The sequence below is a fragment of the Giraffa tippelskirchi genome, chromosome 11 (assembly GCF_054371585.1).
Source record: "Giraffa tippelskirchi isolate mGirTip1 chromosome 11, T2T-mGirTip1v1.2.pri, whole genome shotgun sequence".
In the NCBI taxonomy this organism is placed as follows: Eukaryota; Metazoa; Chordata; class Mammalia; order Artiodactyla; family Giraffidae; genus Giraffa; species Giraffa tippelskirchi.
Genome location: NC_137285.1, coordinates 26465703 through 26476123, shown reverse-complemented (window position 1 = coordinate 26476123; position 10421 = coordinate 26465703).

The following is a 10421-nucleotide window of genomic DNA, read 5'->3' as shown; positions in this document are numbered from 1 at the left end:
TCCGGACCAGGATTGAACTCTTGCCTCCTGCAGTGGAAGGGCGGAGTCTCAACCACTGCATCGTCAGGGAAGTCCTTGATTCCTCTTTTAATACTTAGTGAAGTTGTTACTCAAACACTTGCAAGCAAGTATCAGATTAACCGCGTAAGAGACTAGTGAATCTTGTTCTTGCATAAGCAGCTCTGGCTTAGGTGATGCAAACAGGAAAAGCCTTCTGCTCCTCCGTCCCATCCCACCTCCCGTTCTGTGCCCCAGATTCCATCTCATTTTCCTGAATCTCCCAAAGCTACCAGCTCCGACCAGGAAGGACCAGAACTGGCTTCAACCAAGTCCTCCTGAGTCAGATGCCCCTTTCCTGGGGTCTCTTTTTACTTTCTGACCTTTCTGTCATCTTTTTTAAGGACACACACGGTTCCCGAGTATGCAGGACCAGGGTTTGAGTGATGACAATGATAACCAGGCTGTAGGAGCCCCTGTGGGGCGCACACATCCCCCCCACCCCTCATCCAGAGTGGCACTTTGTTTGCAGCCTCTCTCTCGGGTGGGGCCACAGTCAGTCCCCCTGGGAACCTGTCCCTCCTCTGAACTTGCAAACCCATGAGAAGGCTGCTCTGCGGTGCCCAGGGGGTGGGGAGGGCCTGACTCCAGGGCCAGCTGAGGGGTGACGGCAACAGGAACTGGAGGAAGAGGCGTCTCTTGTCCCCGCCATCCCCGCAGGAAGAGTGACATCAGAGGGGGAGGGGCCTGCGGGGGTGCGGGGACAGGGAGGGCTTTTCCTCCTTGCTTTGGCCTCAGCTCCTCCTTCCTAGCTCAGATAAAACTGTGTTATTGTTCAGTGTTAACAATGGTCAAGTGTCCGGAGGTTTTGGTCACAAGTCACAGGATCGCATCACCCACTAGCTGAGTCCAGAGAGTGAGCGCCGTCTCCTGTAACTGACAAGGTCCCGGGCAGAGCGGCCTCGGGGTGACCAAGCTCAGACAGCAGGCTGAGGCCGCCCCTCCCGTCTCTGCTCACAGGCCGTCTCCCCGGACCTGAGCGGGTGCGGTCACTAAGAGAGGGCAGGCATCCCGGCAGCTTCCAGCCCAGGAGAAAGCAGGCCCTCTATGTGACCCGAGTCCCAGCAGACGTCCATGGACAGCGTCTCACCTCTCTGACTTGGGGCCTGTGTCCAGCCCTGAACCAAAGGCGGCGGCCAGGGTGTGAGATGTGCATGTGGCCAGGCCTGGGCCCCTGAGAGCGGGTGAGGGTCATGGGATGTCCAAGGAGTCTCCTGGAGGTTAGCCGGGGGAGCGAGTGCACCCAGGAGCGGCCTCGGACCCCAGCCTTCCTATGGGCTCTCTCTGCTCCCATAAGCTAGCTGGGTGTCAGGAGCTGTGGGGTCACCTGTGGAGCAGTCCTGGGTCCCTGAGTCATGGTCTACCGGAGGGGTGGGGCAGAGAGGAGGTGGGGCAGCTGGGCAGAAGGGCTAGGGAGGTCCCGGCATCCAGAACCACCTTTGAAGCAGCTCCTTGGGTACCCACGTGGGGATTTTAAGTTCCAGAAATGTCGCATCCGCCAGGGGGTGAGCCTCTGCATGGAGGGAGCCCAGGCATGGAGGGCCCTTCCCTGAGGCTCCTCCGTCCACTCACGGAACGACTCCTCCAGGACCTGCTTACACCAGCTCTGCTTTTTATGACTTTAATCCAACATAGCTCCTTAATTGTGGGTGATTATTACCAGGGAAAAGCAGGGCAGGGAAATTACTGGATGGGGAGTTTCTGCAGTGATTTGCAAACCAAGAATGGACATGGTCATAAGACAAATACGTGCTCTAATTTCAAAGTGAGTGTGAGAATGAGCAGCAGTGGCAGGTGCTAATGGGGTCTTGCAACCTGGTAGTTTCTCCATCAAAGAGGGAGAATCTGAAGGGGAGAGGGATGCACATATGAACAGCGCCCCCTACAGTTGTGCAGGGCACAGTGGCTGTGCTTCTCCTGGGGAAGGATGGGCAGAGTTCCAGCTCTTTAAGTTCCTGGTGACAGCTCTCCCAGGAGGACAGACTCCATCTGGGTTCTTAGTGCAACTGGACCACCCAGGACCTGGCTGTGAGGGGACATGGGCCCTGCCCAGACCTTTGTGCCAAAAAAGCTGTTTAGGGACATCAAACACCATCAACACCACCACTGGCCTCAGTATCTTAGTCTAAATGGTCAGGCCAGTTCCATGCTGTTGACTTTTTAGCATCACTTCATGACCTCCTGGCAATGGAAGAACAAAGCCCCCGCCAGGTGTGAGGGCTCACCTGTTTCCAAGTGACAGTGGACAGAGGATATGTCCACTAGCTCTGCTGCCCTGGCCTGAGGGCCCAGCAAGTGAAGGGAGAGCTAGCAGTTCAGACCTGATCATGGCCTGGACCAGAGGAACAAGGGAGGCTAAGGAAATCTTGCAGGTGCGTCCAGGTGGGCCAGGCTCCTGCAAGACCGACGGGAAAGGCCTGGGGCAGGAGGCAAGGGAAACGGAGGGAAGGCTCCTGGATCAGAGCTCAGGAAGGGAACTTCCAAGGATGACCCTGAGAATTTCCAGGAACCTCAGAGATGGAGCTGCCCAGATCCGTGAGCAGACAGAGCAATACATGTGTAGGGGAGTGAACAGAAATACATGAGAAAGGGGAGCAAGATGACTGGGTGGTGGGTATGCAGGGCAGGGCCTAGGTCGGGACAGAGGTCCTGAGGGATGGCGCTTGGCAGATGCCTGGGAGAAGATAGGGAGAGAGTCAGGTAAGAATGGGAGAAGGGCTGTCCTGGGAGTGGGCGTGGCAGGTGCAAAGTCCTGAAGTGGGAGCTGCACAGAGAGAAGGGAAGGGAGTGGGGAAGTAAACTGAGGGCACCAGAGGGGCCTTGAAGATCAAGCTTGAAAATGGATTGTTCCAGGATGTCGAGAAACCACTGGAGGGTGTGGAGCAGGGAAGCTACATGATCTGTTGGTCTTTAAAACCGCCTCTCCCTCAGCCCACACCTTTTCATACCAAATCCAGCACCAGTGGACTTAGGCACTTCTGCCAGCCCCTCTCTGCTCTGGGAGTCGGGATGAGAGGAGGACACCTCTGTCTGTCTCAAGATGTTTACTTAGTCACATCTGAGGTGGCCCTGGAGGCTGGGGTGGGGTGGAGTCTCCCACTCCCTCCCTCCCACGATATAGTGGAGCGGTATTGGCAATTGTCCCTTTGATTAGCAGCTGATAATTCACTGAGATGGGATCCATGGGGTGCAGGCTCGTTAGGTCAGCTAATGAGAAGGGAGGTGCCCCTCCAACCTGGCCCCTCATCAGCTCCTTCGGAGTCTGCATTGCAGCATGATTGCCTGACCAGTCTCAGATGCTGCTGGCCTCTTGTCCAAACAGGAGGGCCCTCGGGGTCCCATGAGACCAGGGAAGGAGGGTGGATGAGAAGGAAGTGGGTCCCAGCCATTTCATTTCCAGCCTCTCTCCAGGGGTTCTGGAGGATCTTAGGGCCTGTTGGGATTTCTGCATCAATATTTACCAGGGATATTGGTTTAGTTTTCTATACTATCTCTGTCTGATTTGGATTTAACAGCATAACATGGACCTCATGGAATGGGTTTGGAAGTGTCCTCTCCTCTTGAACTTTCTGGAAGAGTTTGAGAAGGGTTGGTGTTAATTTTGAGATGTTTGGTAGAATTCACCAGTGAAGCCACCTGGTCCTGGGCTTTTCTCTGTTGGGATGTTGGATTAATGATTCAACCTCCTTATTCATTGGAAGTATGATTTTCTATTTCTTCCTGATTCAGTCTTGGTAGGTTGTATGTTTCTAGAAATTTATCCATTTCTTCTCAGTTGTCCAATTTGTGGATGTGATTGTTTAACAAAGTCTCATGATCGTGTGTGTTTCCATGGCATCAGTTATAATGTCTCTGTTTCATTTCTGATTTTTAAGTCTTTTCTCGGTTTTTCTTTTGGCTAAGCATTTGCCAATTTTATTGATCCTTAAAAAACAAATTCACTTTCATTGATTTTTTTCTATTCTTATTTTATTTATTTCTGGAGTAATCTTAAATATTTCCTTTCATCTACTAACTTTTATTTTAATTTGCTCTCCTTTTTCTAGTTCCTTGAGGTGTAATGTTAGATTGCTCATTTGAGAGCTTTCTTCTTAAATGTAGGCATTTACTGCTATAACCTTCCCTCTTAGCACTGCTTTTGCTGAATCGAATAAATTTTGGTATGAGGAGTTCCATTTTCATTTGTCTCGAGATATTTTCTAATTTCCCTTGTGATTCCCTCTTTCCCCATGGATTGTTCAAGAGACTGTCTTAATTTCCATGTGTTTGTGAATTATTGGCTTTTCTTTGTTGCCAATTTCTAGTTTCATTCCACTTTGGTCAGGAAAGATACTTGTTTGATCTCAATTTTCTTAAAATGAATAAGACTCATTTTGTGCCCTAGCATACGGTCTCTGCTGGGGGATGCACTGTGTGAACTGGGGGAGGGTGTGTATCTGCTATTGTTGGGTGCAATGTTCTGCGTGTGCCTGCCATGTTGGTTTAGCCCCATGTCTTTCTATTGAACTTCTGTCCAGCTGATGTATCACTTATCGGAAGTGAGCACTGCATCTCCTGCTGTCACTGCATTACTATCTATGCCTCCCCTCAGTTCTACCAATGCTGCTTCCTGTGCTTAGGAACTACGTGTTGCGTGGATATATATTTACAATTGTTCTGTCTTCCTGAACTGACCATTTCATCATCATACATTATTCTTTGTTTCTTGTGATTGTATTTACTTAAAGTCTATAATGTGAGATCAGGTATAAGTATAGCTCCCCCTGCTCACTTCTGGTCATTGTTTGGTGGAGGATCTGTTTCCTTCTTTTTACTTTAAGGCTGTGTCTGTCCCTGAGTCTAATTTTTTTTTTTTTGGCTACATCGCATGACGCATGTGAACTCAGTTCTCCGACCAGGGATCAAACCCGTGTCCCCTGCACTGGAAGCTCAGAATCTTATCCACTGGACCACCAGGGAAGTCCCCATCCTCGTGTATTAAGTGAGACTCTTGTAGGTAGCATACACTTGGATCTTGTTTGTTTATTCATCAGCCACTCAATATGTTTTGATTGGGGAGTTTAACCCGTTTACATGTAATTAAATTACATGTAAATTACTGATGGGGAAGGGCTTTCTGTTGCCATTATACATTGTTTTCTGTATGTCTTTAGTGACTTTCTTCTCTCACTGCCTTCCATTGTGTTTTGTTTTTCATATAGTGATATGTTTGATTTCTTTCTCATTTTTTTGGGTGCATCCTCCATAGGTATTTTCTGAGTGGTTACCAAGGGGATTACAGAAGACATCTTATAGACATAACCTTGTATTTTAAACTGATAACACCTTACCTCCAGTCACCTACAGAAACCCTACTTCTTTACAGATCCCCCTGCAGCTTTATCTCATCCATGTCACAGTGACATCTCCATATGTTTCATGTCTATTCACCCAGTTGTAACCATCTCATAAAGGTTGTGGACTGTGTGTTGTTTTCAAGCTGCCTTTTCTGTGGGGAGTCAGGTGATGTCTTCCTCTTCCTCCCTCCTGTCCTCATCTCTGGATGCACTAACTCTCAGCAGGGTCCCCTCGTGGGAATGCCCCGTGAACTCTCTAGACCTCCATCTTGCTCCCTGAGCAGCCCTGTGAGAAAATGTACAGAAAAGAGTTAACCTGGCATATGAACCACAATTCTTAGAAAGCCTGCTGGCAAAGTTGTCTTGGGTGAGGGTCTGGGAGCAGGACCGTGGAGAGTTCCCGATATGGATGGGAATTTTTTCTCAGTGCTAAAGAGGACTTCCCCCATCCCCATCCCCCCATCTAAACCGTTGTGAAGACAACATGATTGATGCTGGGCACCTGCTTCTCTTCCAGGTCTGGGATTTGAGGACATGCCAAGCAGAGGGTGGCTACTGGGCCAGCCTCCAGTGTAACTCTGGGCACCGAGTCTCTGATGAGCTTCCCTGGTGACACCGTGTCACAGGTGCTGGCATGACCTGCTGGCATGACCTCCTGGGTGGCTGCTCAGGGAGAGGACTCTGGTCGCCTGTGCCTGACCTTCTGGACTTGATGGAGACCCAGCCCCTGGTCTGCTCATCCCTCTCGATAACCACTCTCCAGCCCTAGTGTGGCAGTAGTTTCTTCTGTGGCCAAACTCAGGGTCCCCTCCCCTCCACTCTCAGCTGTCTCCCGCCTTTATAATCAGCAGCCTTATTGAATTTCTGTTTCCAAGTCCCTGCTGTGCCTTCCACTTCCCTCTCTGCCTGCACAGAAGTCAATCAGGAGCTGCCATTTCTCTACCAGAAAGATGTCCCCATCGGAGCCTTGCATCCCAGGAGACAGGGGGGCAAGTCCAGCTGGGACAGAAGACTTCAGGTCGGCAGGCCCCTGCACTGACCCAGAAGCCATGTATCTGTTTCACTCTGTGGCCACGTGTCATCCCATCATCTCTGAGGAGCAGACTGCCTAGCTCCTTCTGAGTCCCTGTCATCATTTCCCTTCACATACACAGAACATCCACATGACATCTTACCTCCAACTCAGGGAGCAGGAGAGATGCTGAAGTGGGAGGGGCCACTGCACACACAGCCTGGGGGGGAGTGGTGAGGACAAGGCCCTGCAGGCAGACAAACAGACAGATGGAAGCCCCTGGGACCCCAGTTCTGCTTCCTGCCAGCCGTGTGGTCCAGCAGCTCAGTCACCTGTTGGGAGTCATGTTTGCTCACCTGGGGGCTGGGTGCTGGCATCTCCCGGTTTGTGAGCACCGTCCACTCCCACCATCCCTGGAGGCAGTCCCCCTCCTGTCTGACGTGTGGACCTAGGCGTGGCACTGTTACCCGCATGTCTGCTGCCAGGCTCCAGAGTGGCCCCAGGGTCCAGATCACAGGGAGGGGTTCAGGATGGGGAACTGTTGCATTGGGCATGTGATGTGGGACCCCAGGGTCTGGAACAATGGGAAGGAGGGTCAGCAGAGAGCGTATGAGTCCTGAGCTGGGAGTGGATGTTGTACTCCAGGAGGGGAGAGGCTCCCTGGGTGAGGACTCACAGAAGACAGAGAGAGTGTCTGATTCAGGGAGACCTGGTAACAACGTCCCTTGAACCCCAGGACCTGCCGACTGGAATCTGGCCCCCACCTGCCCCTGCAGCTTCAGTCATGTGAGCAGAGCTCCTGGGGTTAAAGTCAGTTTGGGTGTGATTGTCCCTCAATGACTGTCTGAGCGCTGACAACTGCTGGGTTAACACCCCTATCCTATGTGTGCAAAAGCCTTAGGATAAACCTGGGAGGAGGTGACAGACCCCTGAGCTCACTGACTCTTCACTGGAGCAGAAGTGGGAAGTTTTATACATTTTATCATCTTTAAAGCAATGAAGATAAACTACTGCTTTCTCTGGAGGTTCACAGAGTCGCCAGGTCATAGGGCGGAGGTTATGTTATGGAGATTATGTTATCAGAATCGGATCCTGCGAGATGGAATCAGTCTCCTTCCATCTAATTAGGAAGTGATCTCCTCCCTCAGGCACCACCACTCCCAGCTCACCTCCACTGCTCAGTAATTTAATATTCAATGGAAACATTTAATTCTACAGAAGTCAAAACTTCTGTCAAAGCTTGACTTTTCACTAGTGGCTCCTTGGCAGCTGTGCAGTCATTCAAGCAGTTACCTGATAACCTAACTCATCTCATTTTCTTTATCTTCACTTAATAGCATAATTGAGTCCCTAGCAGCTGTGCCCAGATGCAGCTTCTACAAACAGAGGAATTAGCCCCAAATTTGCTCTGAGCATCTCCCCTGGACCAAGCCTGAGACCTCTGAGGCTGCTCAGGGCAGCACATAACTCAGTGACCTCTGCTCACTGTCTCTGCTGGTGACACTGGAAGGTGCACAGGGGAAAGAAGGAAGGAGAACTCATTCCTGCATTCATTCATTCATTTACGCAACACATATTTGTTGAGTCCCTACTTTATGTTAGACAGTTTTATTCTCTGGAAACACAATCTTGAATAAAATAGACCAAACTCTCAGCTCTCATGGAGAATATATTCAAAAGGTGAAACAGACATTTATTAGATAAAATATACAATATCAGCTGGTGATTGGAACTCTGGGGAAGAATGAAGGAGCAGGGGGCATGGAAGAGGAGGAGGTAGGGTTTCCAGGTGCTGTTGTTTAGGTTGTGCACTGCTTCACTCAAGCAGCACAGCTCACACCACATTCATGCAGGAGTTATACACACACTGGGATAGTTTCCCAGCAGATGGCAGTAACAAGTCTGAGGAAGGGTCCATTTCTAATTTACCCAAAACCATCGAGGAGGCTCAGAGCCCTGGGAGCAGGGGAGTCTTGCCAGGATGACACAAAGTGTGGGACCCTCACTTCCAGGCAGCTCAGTCCCTCACATCCAGCTCCAACCCACAGCTCCCCACAATGATTGAGGGCAAGGCCATGAACTCACGTGTCCTTGGGACACAGACAGGAATGTGAGGAGTACAGGTGCATGGAGGTGAGTCATGGGGGTGGGTGGACACTATGGAGAACAGAAGAGCATCCATCCCTCCTAAGGGCAGTGCTTCTTGTTCCACAGGCAAACCTGCACCAGCCTCGCTCACCTGCCCCAGGGCTACTCCAGTCCTGGCCCCAAATGCACCCTTGGGAGAGGCAGGGTGTCTCAGAGGTGCAGGAGCCCAGAGCCGGCACAGCTGCTGTGGAGGGAGAGGGTCTCGGCTTCAACATTCCTGCTGAGAAAAGTGAGGGTGCAGGGTGGTTCCAGGTGCAGGGTATTTATTTGAGGAAATAATGGCTCTCCTGGCAGCTGGTGGGTGGAGGGTCCCTTTCGGTCAAGAGGCACAGCAGGAAGTCGGGTCTGATGCTGTAGTGGAGCCCACGTGCCTGGAAGGAAGGGCTGTCGGTGCCAGTCGTGGGTTCACTGGAGGCAAGGAGCCTGTGCGAAGAAAAGAGGGCCAAAGAAGGACAAGTGTGTACTCAGTCACTCAGTCGTGTCTGACTCTTCATGACCCTATGGACTGCAGCCTGTCAGGCTTCTCTGTCCACGGAATTTTCCAGGCAAGAATACTGGAGCAGGTTGCCATTTCCAACCTGCGTCTCTTGTGTCCTGCTTTGGCAGGTGGATTCTTTACCACTAGCGCCACCCGAAGGGAAGCCCGAAGGACAGGTGTACGTGAGCCCAGCTGGGCTGTGTGGTTCCTGCTGGGTTTTCACACCAGAGCTCTGGGGTGGTGATCACGATGTGGCAGGAATGGTTCTCATGAGTCCAGGAGGGCGGGCGCACATCTGTGAGAAGTCCTGGTCCCACCTGTTGTCCCGTGTGCAGGGCTCAGATCCCGGGTGGACCGAAGCACGAGCTCAGAACTGGGGGTGGAGGTCAGAGCGACAGGAACGTGATGGGGGATGGAGCTTTCACTTGCTCTCAGAAGCTGTCTTGAAAATGCAATTTACAGAAGGACAGGTGACTGCAAAGCCTGATTTCTGGCTTTGCCTAAAGGTAAAATGAGTTAGATACCGTTTGATAATTAATATCCTGCTATTTGTGATATGCTGTAAATGTCAGTTGAAACAGTCTTTCTGGGTCCACCTGTGAATCTATGACCTTAGGTTCTCCTCCTCTGCTCGCCTTGGTATTTAAGTTGGACCTGGTAACTGACCTCTCCACAACCCACCATCACCTTGAACAAGGCCCGTGTTCATTCGCTCAACAAACACTGATTGCAGCACCTGCTATGCTGTTTTACTCCAGGACAGGTAGAGGGACACTGTGTAAATGAATACATGGAGACATTAGATAGGGTTTTCAGGTGGCTCAGTGGGTAAAGAATTGTTGCAATGCAGGAGACACAGCAGACGTGGGTTTGGTATCTAGGTCAGGAAGATTTCCTGGAGGAGAGCATGGCAATCCATTCCAGTATTCTTGCCTGGAAAATCCTATGGACAGAGGAGCCTGTCAGGCTATAGTTCATAGGTTCACAAAGAGTTGGACGTGATTGAAGCAACTGAGCATGCATGCAGACATTAGATAAATCCACAGTGCTAGGGCTGAGAAATGAAAGACAACAATGCTCTAGGGGCTGGGCAGGGGCAGGACAGGGTCTCTGTCCTGGCTGGTCTGAGGCTCCTCTGAGGGAGACCTGTATTGTGAGGAGGAGCCAGCTGACCACTGGCAGGAAGAGTGCTCCAGACAGAGGGAAGAGCATGTGCAAAGGCCCTGAGGCCGGGGACCCAGGGGCTCAGGGACAGAAGGCCAGTGTGGCTGGGAGAGGGTGGGAGGAGGAAGATGTGGGAGGAGGGGAAGGCAGTGTGTCCTGACTCAGTCACGGAGAGGAGTTTGGATTTTATTCTCAGTACATTCCAGAGCTACGGATTTAATGAAGA